This window comes from Chiloscyllium punctatum, chromosome 3 (genome assembly GCF_047496795.1).
Source record: "Chiloscyllium punctatum isolate Juve2018m chromosome 3, sChiPun1.3, whole genome shotgun sequence".
NCBI lineage: Eukaryota > Metazoa > Chordata > Chondrichthyes > Orectolobiformes > Hemiscylliidae > Chiloscyllium > Chiloscyllium punctatum.
Window position 1 is genome coordinate 28,016,887 of NC_092741.1, and position 14,233 is coordinate 28,031,119.

Consider the following 14,233-nt stretch of genomic DNA (forward strand, 5'->3'; position numbering starts at 1 on the left):
GATGGGAACCAAATGTGGAAAAAATATCCCAGGGGAATGTTTAGAATTGGTGAGTGACTGGAAAATGGTGGCATCAGAGTGACCTGGATGTCCTTCTATATCAAATACAGAGCGTTAATGGACAGGTTCAGCAAGCTACTGGAGAAAGAAACAGTATCTTATCCTTTATTACAAAGGGAGTGAAGAGCACAAAAATCTCACGTCAGTTGGAGCAGTGGATGACATCAGTAGTTTTACTCTCCGTACCCAAGAGTGAATTACAGTGAGTGCAATGACATCATTGGACAGATGACCCAATCGAGGGACAGTGTGGGAAAGTGGATAAGGAGAAGATCAGCAATGATCTCATTGAATGGTGGATCTTCTTTTTTATGACCCGGGGGAAAGACAAGACGGTACAGCCCCCAGGACAGCTGAAAACCATCGTGTGGAGGTGAGAGTGGAGGGAAGTGTGAAGGGTGAATGATGGGCAGGAGGGGGAGGGGCTGCAGTTGGTGGGAGGGTGGGAAGGAGGATGGACAGAGTGGCAGGTGGGTGAGGGGTTTCAATGAAATGTTTGTGAGGGAGTAGCATGGAGGTGGGTGAGGAAGGTAGAGGACCAGGGGATGGGAGAGGATGGGGCTCGGGGTGGAGGGGTATATTGTCAAGTAAGTGAGAGAAAGCTTGGGGTGTTTAAGGGCTGGGATGGAGTGAGGGAGCAGTTCAGTTCTGCTGACACCATGTCGGAGAGGAATGGGACTGATGGATCTGCTGGGGTTGTGAGGTGGATGAGGTGAAGGGGAGGTGTCAGGCCCAGAGGGTTGAGGGATGGGGTGCAGGGCTACCAGATTGGGACGGAGGGTCAGTACCACCTGGGTCACTTTGGGTGGGGTTTCAGGTTAGTGAGGCAGGGGTTGGGTGAGTGTTGGGTGGTGATGGGGGAATGCAGTTGGCTGTTAGTCCTAATCCCATTGTCAGGAGCAGGGGGTGTCTGTTCAGGGTCAGCTTTTCAGTCTAGTGGGGTTGGGTTGAATGGGGTGTGAAGGCTGGTGAAAGGGACGGGCTGTTGTTTTGCTGGTAAGGTGGTGGGGGGGAAGGTGTCCCATTCCAATGGGGCTGTGGTCGGGGTGAAGGGGAGTAGTGGGTCAGTGATGAGGGATCTGTAGACTCCTGGGGTTGGTGAGGTTGTGATGGAGTTTTGGGACCAGCTGGGTCATGGGTGTCAGGTGGAGGGGGTTTGTCCAGTCTGACACGGTCATGTCGGGGGTGTTGTCAGGTCGGGGGAATGGGGGAAGTGTATCGTTGACAACGACTGAACCTGATCAGAATTCCAGTGCCAATGAAGTGTAACTTGGATAATTCCATTGATTGGAATCATTGGACTAAACAACCAGTGGGAACAGTGAGTGGAAATGGAGAACTAAATACTCCCTGTTGATGCTATTGTATCTGAATAATTTTGATTGAAGAATAAGTGCTTGTAAAATTACTGACTGCGAGTAAAGGGCAGTGTTTATAAACAGGATACAGGGATTTCTGAGATAGGACATTGGGAATTTGACCAATTCCACCAATGTGGGCACATGTCTGTAATATGTCTAAGGAACAGTCACTGCATTCACTGGAAGTGAGTGAAAAGGGTATATCTTTCTTTAGGTACGGAGACCAGAGTTATGCACAGTAGTCTAGGTTAAAGCAACATGTAGTTTGGGGAAGACAAAACAGTTTCAGAATTAAGCACATCTCACTGTTCAAAATGTATAAAGGGAACAGAACCTTATAGAAAGGTTTCATTCCAATTCCTTTTCTAAAGCTATTTGTGTTAGTCCATCTTTCTTATACCAAACGATAATAAATTTCCCATTAAATATTTTCTTGTCTTCTTCTAAGTCTTTCACGAAATCAAGGACAAGTTTTTCATATTGTTTCACATCAGTTATGTTGGGAATAGTCCTGCAACAGAATTAAGAATATAGACATTTAATTCTCATTCCTTGTGACAAAACCTGTCTGAATCAGAGTAGGTTACTGGGCAACAGCAACAGGAGTCAGTCTCTCAGCCCATTGGGAACCCTCCATCATTCCGTTCCATCATGACTACAGGAACAGAATCGAAAAGCTCTCAGAATGGACAGTCCCGAGGCCGATAAGGGGATACAGTTTTGGTGAGGAATTCTGAGAGTCGACATAAACTTAACAGCACTGTTCAAAACATTGCATGGCAGAGGGACAGGGAAATCTTGGTGCACTGATCTTTATTGAGAGAGTGAATAGCAAAGCAAACAGGGTCTTGGCTTTATAACAAGATGATTGATTCCTCAATCGAGGAAGTTTTGCTGAACCTCTATGAAATTCTGTTATGACCATTGTGGCCATTGATGATCACATTTTAGGGAATACATGAGTCTCCTAAAGAGGTTGCAGAGCGTTCTCACTAGAATGGTTCCACAAAGGAGGACCATGAAACTTGTAAGGAACAGCAGAAATGAATATGAATGCAATCCGTAACAAACAGAGAAATGTCCTGCAAAAGTTCCCACTGGTACAGTAAATATTTGGATAAAACGGCTGTGAGTCCATTACAGACAGAGTTGGATGAATGTATTTTAAGGAATAGAGAAGTGGTCGAGGAGCTGAATGAATATGTTGTGTCTGTTTTCACTGAAGTGGTGGATCCAGTGACTGTGATGCCATTGAATGTCAGTGGGTGATGTTTACCTTCTCTCTTGTTGGAGATGGTCATTGCCTGACAGTTATGTGGTGCAAACCAAATTGGTGCAGTTATGGACAGTGAGGAAGGTTGTCAATGGATACAGCAACAAATGGAGATCACGTGGAGAGATGGGCAATGAAATGGCATGTGGAGGTTAATCCAGACAATTGTGAGATAATGCACTTTGGAAGGTCAAATGGAAGAATTCAAAATAATACAATAAATGGCAAGAATTGATCTGCAGACGGATCTTGGGTCAAGTCCATAGCTCCCTGAAAGTGGCAATGCAAGTCGATAAGTTTGGAGAGAAGGAATAACGGCATGTTATGGTCGCTATTATGGTCGAGTCGTAGAGTCACACAGCATGGGAACAGACTGTTCGGTCCAACCAGTCCATGGTGACCATAATCCCACACTGAACTAGTTCCACCTGCTTGGGCTTGGCCCATATCCCTCCAAACATTTCGTATTCATGTCCTTATCCAAATCTCAAACACTAGTGGGCATAGGTTTATGGTGAGGGGAGAATGTGTGAGGAGAGGTTTTTATATACAGTGTGGTTGGTGTATAAAATGGAAGATGTAGATACAGGAGTAAAGTTCAGGAGGCATTTAAGGGAGCAGAGGGATATAGACCTTGTGCAGGTAGTTCGGAATGGTGTAGAGTTGCATCACGGTCAGCACAGATATGTTGGGCTGAAGGGCCTGTTTCTGTGCTGTATTCTTGTATGTTCTATGTTCTCCATTCTAAATGTCACCTGCCACCTGTCAGCCCAATCCCAGATATTGTCCAGGTCTTGCTGAATCTCTGGAGACAGAGGCAGAGTTAGTGATTCATGTTCAGTGTGACTCTTCTTCAGAGATTTATTTGGGCTGGTGTTCCTTAACACCCGAAAGGGACAGAAAAGATATCTCGGGGGGGTCAATTGAGATGAAGAATGAAATGAAACTGGTAACAGAGACAGCTTCGAGATGTCTTCAGTCAGTCCCATTGAAGATGGAGGTGGTTAGTGAGCATGTGCAGGTATGACTCCAACCAGTGGAAATTCTTCCCGGTTCCCATTGATTCCAGGTTTACTGGAACTCCTTAATATCACATTTGTTCAGACACAGCCTCGATGACAAGGGCGGTCTCTCTCACCTCAGCCCTGGAAATCAGCTCCTTTGGAAATGTCTCCTCCCACGATCAACACACAAAGTTAACAACGTGTACCATCTACAAGATACACTGCAGTATCTCACTGAACCCGGTCCACCATCGACAAGGCACGGGTCAGGAGTGGGATAGACTACACACCACTTGCCTGTATAGGGAAGGCCGGAAAATCCCTCAGATTGTATTGCAACCAATCAGCTTGCTTCTTTGACATCAACATCCAAATCTGTGCTCTCTACTCTCTAGAAGGACTGAGGGCAATGATTACATGAGAACACCACCTCCTGCAAGATCCCCTCCAAACCACACACAACCCTGACTTGAAAATATATCACCGTTCCTTCAGTATCACTGGATCAAAAACCTGGAACTCCCTTTCTGACAGCATTGTGGATGTCCAAGTACCCAAAGGATGGCAGCAGTTCGTGAACTCAGCTCTCCGTTGCCATCTCCAGGGCAGTTTAATTTGGATAAGTCTTCAAGAAGAAAGTGAGGACTGCAGATGCTGGAGATCAGAGCTGAAAATGTGTTGCTGGAAAAGCGCAGCAGGTCAGGCAGCATCCAAGGAGCAGGAGAATCGACGTTTCGGGCATAAGCACTTCTTCAGGAATGAGAAAAGTGTGTCCAACAGGCTAAGATAAAAGGTAGCGAGGAGGGACTTGGGGGAGGGGTGTTGGGAATGCGATAGATGGAGGGAGGTCAAAGTGAGGGTGATAGGTCGGAGTGGGGTGGAGGCGGAGAGGTCAGGAAGAAGATTGCAGGTTAGGAAGGTGGTGCTGAGTTCGAGGGATTCGACTGAGACAAGGTGGGGGGAGGGGAAATGAGGAAACTGGAGAAATCTGAGTTCATCCCTTGTGGTTGGAGGGTTCCCAGGCGGAAGATGAGGCGCTCTTCCTCCAACCGTCGTGTTGCCATGGTCTGGCGATGGAGGAGTCCAAGGACCTGCATGTCCTTGGTGGAGTGGGAGGGGGAGTTGAAGTGTTGGGCTACGGGGTGGTTGGGTTGGTTGGTCCGGGTGTCCCAGAGGTGTTCTCTGAAACGTTCCGCAAGTAGGCGGCCTGTCTCCCCAATATAGAGGAGGCCACATCGGGTGCAGCGGATGAAATAAATGATGTGTGTGGAGGTGCAGGTGAATTTTTGGCGGATGTGGAAGTGTCCCTTGGGGCCTTGGAGGGAAGTAAGGGGGGAGGTATGGGCACAAGTTTTGCATTTCTTGCGGTTGCAGGGGAAGGTGCCGGGAGTGGAGGTTGGGTTGGTGGGGGGTGTGGAACTGACGAGGGAGTCACGGAGGGAGTGGTCTTTTCAGAACGCTGATAGGGGAGGGGAGGGAAATATGTCCCTGGTGGTGGGGTCCGTTTGGAGGTGGCAGAAATGACGGCGGATGATATGCTGTATATGGAGGTTGGTGGGGTGGTAGGTGAGGACCAGTGGGGTTCTGTCCTGGTGGCGGTTGGAGGGGCGGGGCTCAAGGGTGGAGGAGCGGCAAGTGGAAGAGATGCGATGGAGGGCATCGTCGACCACGTCTGGGGGGAAATTGCGGTCTTTGAAGAAGGAGGCCATCTGGGTTGTACGGTTTTGGAACTGGTCCTCCTGGGAGCAGATGCAGCGGAGATGAAGGAATTGGGAATATGGGATGGCGTTTTTACAGGGGGCAGGGTGGAAGGAGGTGTAGTCTCGGTATCTGTGGGAGTCGGTCGGTTTATAGTAAATGTCCGTGTTGATTCGGTCACCCGAGATGGAAATGGAAAGGTCGATGAAGGGGAGGGAGGAGTCTGAGATGGTCCAGGTGAATTTGAGGTTGGGGTGGAAAGTGTTGGTAAAGTGGATGAAATGTTCAAACTTCTCATGGGAGCACGAGGCAGCGCTGATACAGTCATTGATGTAGTGGAGGAAAAGGTGGGGTGTGGTGCCAGTGTAGCTGCGGAAGATGGACTGTTCCACATATCCTACAAAGAGGCAGGCATAACTGGGGCCCATAAGAGTGCCCATGGCTACTCCTTTGGTTTGGAGGAAGTGGGAGGATTGGAAAGAGAAGTTGTTCAGGGTGAGGACCAGTTCAGTCAGTTGAAGGAGGGTGTCGGTGGAAGGGTACTGGTGGGTACTGGTTGGTACAGCGGGAAAGGAAGAAGCGGAGGGCTTTGAGTCCTTCGTGATGGGGGATGGAGGTGTACAGGGACTGGATGTCCATGGTGAAGATAAGGCGTTGGGGACCGGGGAAGCGAAAATCATGGAGGAGGTGGAGGGCGTGGGTGGTGTCCCGAACGTACGTGAGGAGTTCTTGGACTAAGGGGGACAGGACTGTGTTGAGGTACGCAGAGATGAGTTTGGTGGGGCAGGAGCAGGCTGAGACAATGGGTCGACCGGGGCAGTCGGGTTTGTGGATTTTGGGCAGGAGGTAGAAACGGGCGGTGCGGGGTTGTGGGACTATGAGGTTGGAGGCAGTGGATGGGAGATCCCCTGAGGTGATGAGGTTCTGGATGGTCTGGGAGATGATAGTTTGGTGGTGGGAGGTTGAACAGTTCATCCACTTTACTAACACTTTCCACCCCGACCTCAAATTCACCTGGACCATCTCAGACTTCTCCCTCCCCTTCTTAGACCTTTCCATTTCTATCTCGGGTGACTGAATCGACACGGACATTTACTATAAACCGACCGACTCCCACAGCTACCTAGGCTACACCTCCTTCCACCCTGCCCCCTGTAAAAGTGCCATCCCATTTTCCCAATTCCTTCGTCTCCGCCGCATCTGCTCCCAGGAGGACCAGTTCCAAAACCGTACCACCCAGATGGCCTCCTTCTTCAAGGACAGCAATTTCCCCCCAGACGTGGTCGACGATGCCCTCCACCGCATCTCTTCCACTTCCCGCTCCTCCACTCTTGAGCCCTGCCCCTCCAACCGCCACCAGGACAGAACCCCACTGGTCCTCACCTACCACCCCACCAACCTCCATGTACAGCATATTATCCGCCGTCATTTCCGCCACCTCCAAACGGACCCCACCACCAGGGACATATTTCCCTCTCCTCCCCAATCAGCGTTCCGAAAAGAACACTCCCTTGTCAGGTCCACACACTCCCCACCAACCCAACTTTCACTCCCGGCACCTTCCCCTGCAACCGCAAGAAATGCAAAACTTGTGCCCATACCTCCCCCCTTACTTCCCTCCAAGGCCCCAAGGGACACTTCCATATCCGACACAAATTCACCTGCACCTCCACACACATCATCTATTGCATCCGCTGCACCCGATGTGGCCTCCTCTATACTGGGGAGACAGGCCGCCTACTTGCGGAACGTTTCAGAGAACACCTCTGGGACACCCGGACCAACCAACCCAACCACCCCGTAGCCCATACTTCAACTCCCCCTCCCACTCCCCCAAGGACATGCAGGTCCTTGGACTCCTCCATCGCCAAACCATAGCAACACGACGGCTGGAGGAAGAGCGCCTCATCTTCCGCCTGGGAACCCTCCAACCACAAGGGATGAACTCAGATTTCTCCAGTTTCCTCATTTCCCCTCCCCCCACCTTGTCTCAGTCGAATCCCTCGAACTCAGCACCACCTTCCCAACCTGCAATCTTCTTCCTGACCTCTCCGCCCCCACCCCACTCCGGCCTATCACCCTCACTTTGACCTCCCTCCACCTATTGCATTCCCAACGCCCCTCCCCCAAGTCCCTCCTCCCTACCTTTTATCTTAGCCTGCTGGACACACTTTCCTCATTCCTGAAGAAGGGCTCATGCCCGAAACGTCGATTCTCATGTTCCTTGGATGCTGCCTGACCTGCTGTGCTTTTCCAGCAACACATTTTCAGCTAATTTGGATAAGTGCAAAGTATTGCATTTTGGTAAAACAAGCAAAAGCAAGACTTATGCAATTAAAAGTAGGGTCTTTCATGATGTTGGAGAACAGGGAGACCCAATGGTTCAAATACATAATTCTTTGAAGTTTGCATCAAATGTAGACAGAGTGGTTAAGAAGGCGTTGAGCACACTTGCCTTCATTGCTCAGATGTTTGAGTATCAGAGTTGGGACACTGTGTTGAGGTTTTACAGGAGATTGGTGAGGCCTCTTCTGGAGTAATGTGTCCAGTTCTGGTCACTCTGTTATTGGCTGGATATTATTAAAGCTGGAGAGAAGTTTCAGAAGAGATTTCCGAGGATGTTTCCAGGAATGAAGGGTTTGAGCAAAAAGGAGATGCTGGATAGACTGGGACGTCTTTCACTGGAGCATAGGTGGTTGAAGGGTGACCTTACAGAGGTTCATAAAATCGTGAGGGATATAAATACGGTGAATGGCAGGTGTCTCTTCCCTTGATTGGGGAATTAAGACAAGGGGGAAATATATTGAAGGTGAAAGGAGAAAGATTTTAAAAAGACATGAGGAGCAACTTTTCTGCTCAGATGAGTTTGTGTGTGGAATGAACATCCAAAGAAAGTGGTGAATATGGGTACAGTTACAATGTTTAAGGGGCATTTGGATAAGGACATGAATAAGAAATGTTTGGAGGGATATGGGCCAAGCCCAAGCAGGTGGAACTAGTTTAGTGTGGGATTATGGTCACCATGGACTGGTTGGACCGAACAGTCTGTTCCCGTGCTGTGTGACTCTATGACTCAACAATAATAGCGTCAATAGGAATGGGAATATTATGGGAAAATTTCATTGAAGTGGATAATCTGCCATTACCTAGAAGGGTGAAGCTGACTAAAGGGACTGCTTCAAAGACCCTTTGTTCAAATGAAGTGAAAGTGTTCTGTGAAAAATGTGAACCATGCTGCAGATGAGAATTTCAGAATCCAGGAGCCAGCTCTGTGTGAACTGGAGTAATGTGAATGTGGAGGACTGGCTGTATTCTCAGGAGGTGGAGCTGCAGATTGTGAGATATGAGCCACTCCACAACACCATTCATATTGACCAATGTCCCAGTGTGACTGGATGGACCTGTTAATCTCAGTCTTACCCAGACTGGAATGATGGTGACATAAAGAAACATCAATCACAATACTTCAGCATCTAAACTCACCTCACAAAGAACCGACCCAAAGAGAACGATCTTTGTTTAATTGTTTGATCTGTAGGTGTGGGCGGACTGTTAATTTCAGGAACGGTGGTCACACCTACATTAAATCTCTGTGGAAATGTTCCATTTACCAAGCGTCCAACAAGAAACCAAGGTGCAGTGATAGGAACTATTGTTTCTGTAGATAGAGAAAAACCCTGTTATAACATTTTACTCGGTGATCATTTGTGGTGTCACTGACAGTGAGTCAGAGGTTACAGGTGAGGTGTCAGGGTGACATTGCTGAAGTGGGGCAGACACTGATGTGACAGATTGAATAATAGCCTCACAGAGTGACACAGCACTGGGGGAGGGGACTCCTGTGCTGGCTGTTTGGTCGATGTAACTAGCTCATGACACTGACCTGCTTCTCTTTCTAAACATCCACATCTTTTCTTTCATTATGTAGGTGTTCATCTTTGAATGCTGTGATTGAAGCTGCTTCCTGCACTATTCCAGGCAGTGAATTCCACATCATACAGGAACACACGTGGACACAAACATACAAACAGAGAACAGGAGAAGGCCATTCAACCCCTCACACCTGAACCACTGATCCCACAGCATTTCCTTCTCTTTTGCAAATTTTTAATTAGGTTTCTTCCTTGCGATCCTAAATGTTAATTGAGAAGCTTCAGGCACAATCTCCTAAATATTGAGCACTGTGTCTTTGACTGTGTTGTACTCTGCAGTTCTACTCCGCTTGTCCCTCTGACAATCTGACACACACAGTCAGAGCTGTACCTGCCAAAACACACTGTCCTGTTCAGGTCCAGACCTCTCGAAGCCACATCCTCTGTTCAACAACCTTTTCAGATGAGGCACAAGACCTTTTGACCCCATTGTCAGTAAATGTAAGGATTCTGTGTAGATTCTTGGTTTAAGGAAATCCCTGATTGGAACCAGAATCATCCTCCAAGCTCCTCCCTCCTTCTTTCTTCATTTTCCCACTGAAGCTTTTCTTTCCCTCCTCCAGTTCTCAGAGTTCCCGGGCTCTTTAGAATTCAAGTTTTCTTTCTTTCAGATTCCTTGGTTTCACCTTGCCTCCATTTTAATTTTTCTGACCTTTTCCTCCATTATTTCTGTTCTTCTCCAAACTGAAGGCCTGTCATTTCTATCTCTAGCTGTGTTACTTTCACCTGTGACATCATGCTTTCATTTTCCTTTCTTCAACTGGGGGCACGTCATGCTCCCATGGTATTATTGCTCAGGTATTAATCCAGAGAGCTCGGTAATGTCCTGGGGACGTCAGTTCAGATCCTGTCAGGGTAGAATTTGAGTTCAAAGGTGAACAAAAATCTGGAATTAAGTATCCGCTGATAGCCATGTAACCATTGTTGGGGATAAAACACCTTTCTGGTTCAGTAACACCCCTTCGGAGACAGAAACTGCTGCCTTTGCCTGGACTGGTCTATATGGGACACCAAACCTGCAGAAAAGCACAATGCTGCTGTTTTAGGTCCCGAACCACTGCCAAGTTGTGACTTTAAAACGAAAGATACAGATCTTTCTTAAATGCAGTAATTTAAAACATTCTGCCCAGAAATCCAAACATTCTGATCCCAGCTGATGGTATTACAGCCCAAATCAGATCCCAGATGGGACTGTGGCTGGATCGATCATATTGTGAATTGTTCTTAGTTCAGAGAGAGACCAGTCACAAAAACCACAAGCACTCAAACTTGCAGATTGCTTTGAACAATAAAGCAGACAATGTTTATAAGAAGTGAAAATAAAACAGATTGAAGTTAATTATTTTCATAGATCGTACATTTAAAGATTTCAAAACATACCCCAAAATTATTTCTATTCCAAAAACACCTTTGTCATTCTCTATCATCCCCTACAGAGCTTCAGCAAACTTTAGTTTCTCTTTCTGTCTTGAGGAAATGTTTTACACATCTGCCATCAGTGAAGAACACTGCAGAAAATCCCCAAATAGAAGCTAAATCATAAGACCATAAACCAATCCCATTTTTTCCCAAATGACAGGGGTTTTGGCCCATCAACAAAATCCATCCTTGATCTTCCAAACGAGAGCACAATACACATCTGTTTCCCCTGTTCACACATAAAAGTTTCCCGATGTGACCAAAAACCCATTTGTGCAGAAATTGAATTTGATGCTGAAAGGGGGGAATGTGCTGAGCTATGAGGAGAAGGTGGAGAAGTGGCCTTTTGTGAGTGGTCCTTCAGAGAGCTGGCACAGGCATGGTGGGCTGAATGGCCTCTTACAAGGCAGTAAACAGGATTTCCCTCTGCTCGATTTCCCCAGAGTGAAATAGATCACATTGTGAGAAGCAGAACAAAGAAATTACATTCTAAACTCTGGTTCACAACAGCTGTTTCAAGAAAGAATTAGACCTTCCCGAAATAAATGATTTGGAGTGTTTACAATGCTGAGATTATTTTCATTATCTTTAGAATGAGAGCCCAGAGACCACAAGGAGTCTGTTCACAAGGCAAATACCGTACCAACAGGACAGCAGTATAGGTTTGGACAGTGTCCAAACCATCAGAGCTGGAAAGAGGACTTCAGCTGTTTTAATTGTCTTAAAATATTCAACGTTAAAGAGAAGTCAGTGAGTGAGGCTGTTTGTTGGTCTTTGGGAGAGATGGAGAAAATCACAGATGGTGAATGTGCAGTATGTCACCTTCCACAAGGACTCCAACAGTGGGCTTCATGTCTGGCAGGGAGCCTTTATTTGTGTGATGACAATTCAGTGATCGTGGCTGAAGTCAGACAGTGAGATTGAAATCCCACTCCCACCACAAGAGGGAAACCTTCCCAGATTCTGGGACCATAAAGCCAAGTATCAAAAGAGGGTGACACTTTGACTAAATAGCAGCATGTGACCAAGGGATCCCCAGGGATTGACAATTGCGGAATGTTTTGTCAATGTGTTGTCAATGTAGAAAGTATTAAGCAAGAAATGTGAAAGAGTAAACAGTCACTATATTCTGTTGTTACTGTGATGGGATATCTGATATACCTTCAGCATTGCCAAAACGTGAATACTTGAACAGTTTGTCCAGACCGAGCTCCAATACTTGCTCCAAATCCGTTCCATGAACCTCTGTCTCAACCCATTGTACGTTTACATATGTCACCTCAGCATAATTCTAAAATGAGAGTAAAACATGTCACTGTCTGGTATAAACTGAACTCCCACCAAAGTACATCAATGCTGAGAGAACTGTCCCAAGTGTCCAGGTGTGGAAGAGCCTTCATGTTCTGGACGGACTGAGTCTGAAACAGAGTTTGGAGTTTTTAATGGGATTCCTGACAGCTGCACTTCCTGATTCATTCCCTTTCTCTCTCTCTCTCTCTCTCATCTTTCGTGTTGTCCTGTATGACTCACCTTGCTCCTTCCCTTTGGGTTATCAATACCAACATTGAGATAATGTTATTGAAATCCTTCTACATTGAGCCAATGTTAATGCCCACATGTCCCGGTGTTGTACATCTCTCTGTATGTTTTAACACATTATTTAAACAGAGAAATTCTTTGAGGTATGAGGAATGATCACCAAATGGGATTTATCACAAGGCTATTAATCCAGAGACCCAGGTCATGTTCTGGGGACCTGGAGTGAACCCCACCAGGGAAGATGATAGAATTTGAATTCATTGAAACAAATATGTGGAATTAAGGGGCTATCCAGGGTTGGGGATGAGGAGATTCCACTCACAACCAGCCTTGGCCTCTTCCACATTGAACACAGAGACCTTCAGCCTGTGATCAGCTGCCTTTCAGAAACAGGGTTAGATTGAGTGAAGACAGGAGCAGTAGGAGAGCTCCCTGACTCTACAGTCCTTGTGTTGTCCCCCACCATCCCCCTGTCTGTGAGCACACCGACCCCTCCCTTCACCTGCTGCTGGAGATGGAAGCCCTGATATTCTTCTTACTGCACAAGCTGGCAGTGGGAGCCAGGCAGGGGATGGCAGCTCATGGAGAAAGTGTTAATGAGGCCCGAGGAGTAATTTCAGTCCAGTCTCATGGTTCAGGGTTGGGATGTGCACTGTCGGTGCACTGCAGGTTAGGGACTAAAAACAACATGGAATAATTTCCACTGGTACAAACATGACAGAACAGAGGAAACTCTCAGCTATACTGACCGTGTCCTGGATGACTTGATCTGGCCCGACACAATCAATACCCTCACAGAGTTCGATCACCTCCAGCTCTGGGTCCTGTGCAGCAATTTGATGCCCAAAGAGGACAGACACAGTTAAGAAGATTCTCAGCATCTTGGTGTTCTCTCAGATCACTGGTGAATGCACTGACTGACTCTCAGCACCTTCAGGTGGATCTGCAGTTTGAGCACAGAGTTACAGTCGTTATATACTCTTTGATGGAGATGGTTTTGAATACAGCTTATCCTTAGATAGGAACGTCATGGTGGAGGAACATTCCAGCTGATTTTTTATGGAAATTTCCCTTAGCTCTGACATTACAATGGATTCAGAAATCCTTAACTCTCTGTGTGCTGGCTCCTAGGAACACTGAACACTTGGGAAAGCTGTTTTTGTAATTGCTACCAGCTCACATACTCAGGGTTGTCACTCTTCCCGGTTTGGGAATCCACTGGATGGAAGATTGATTTCCCAGTCACTGGTGATGAGGAGAAAACGATTTCACCTTTGGGGTTCAGTTTTGTACATCTTCATTTCCTGGGTTTCCTGCAGCTTTCCCTGCAGTCAGTTTGAACACGGGGACTATTCTGCTCCCTGACCATGGACAGACCACTGTTTACTCACAGTAGCAGGGTAAGGCCGGTGGGCTGTTCACTGTCCAATGATTGGAGCATCTCATAAAGATCCTGTTTGTGTCTTTCCCTCCTTCCCTGAGATATCCTGAGACTGGCTGAATGATTCCCACCCCCCCCGCCCCCCCCTTCAAAACCACTCCCACTGATATCCAGCTCCTGACAAAGCCTGTCACTGGGGTACACTTCCCCTGGCACTGTTTATCACTGCATTAGTGTTCACGTGGCATTGACTCTGGTGGGGTCACTCTTTCACTGACTCTGTCTCTCACTGAATCAGCATTTTCCTGGCACTGGCTCACACTGGATCACCATTTTCCTGGTACTGTCTCTCACTGAATCACCATTTCCCTGACATTGACTCGCACTGGATCACCATTTCCCTGATATGGAATGTCACTGGATCACTGTTGTCCTGACACTGACTGTGATTGGATCAATGTTTCCCAGGCACTGACCGTCACTGGGTCACCACTGCCTTGGTATTTACTCTCCACTGTTTCCTGATTCGGGCAAATGGCCTAATTATAATCTTAATTCATATGTTT

General features: G+C 47.1%; 1 long non-coding RNA gene across 1 annotated transcript; it reads right to left on the reverse strand.

The window, feature by feature from the left end:
• Nucleotides 1-1,680: 1,680 nt before the first annotated feature.
• On the reverse strand, nucleotides 1,681-12,018 carry LOC140454561 (uncharacterized). Its single transcript, XR_011952712.1, has 3 exons — nucleotides 11,909-12,018; nucleotides 8,880-9,054; nucleotides 1,681-1,932 (listed from the first exon to the last, which is right to left on the reverse strand). It is a non-coding gene; the product is annotated as an uncharacterized lncRNA (long non-coding RNA).
• Between the last annotated feature and the right edge of the window lie 2,215 nt (nucleotides 12,019-14,233).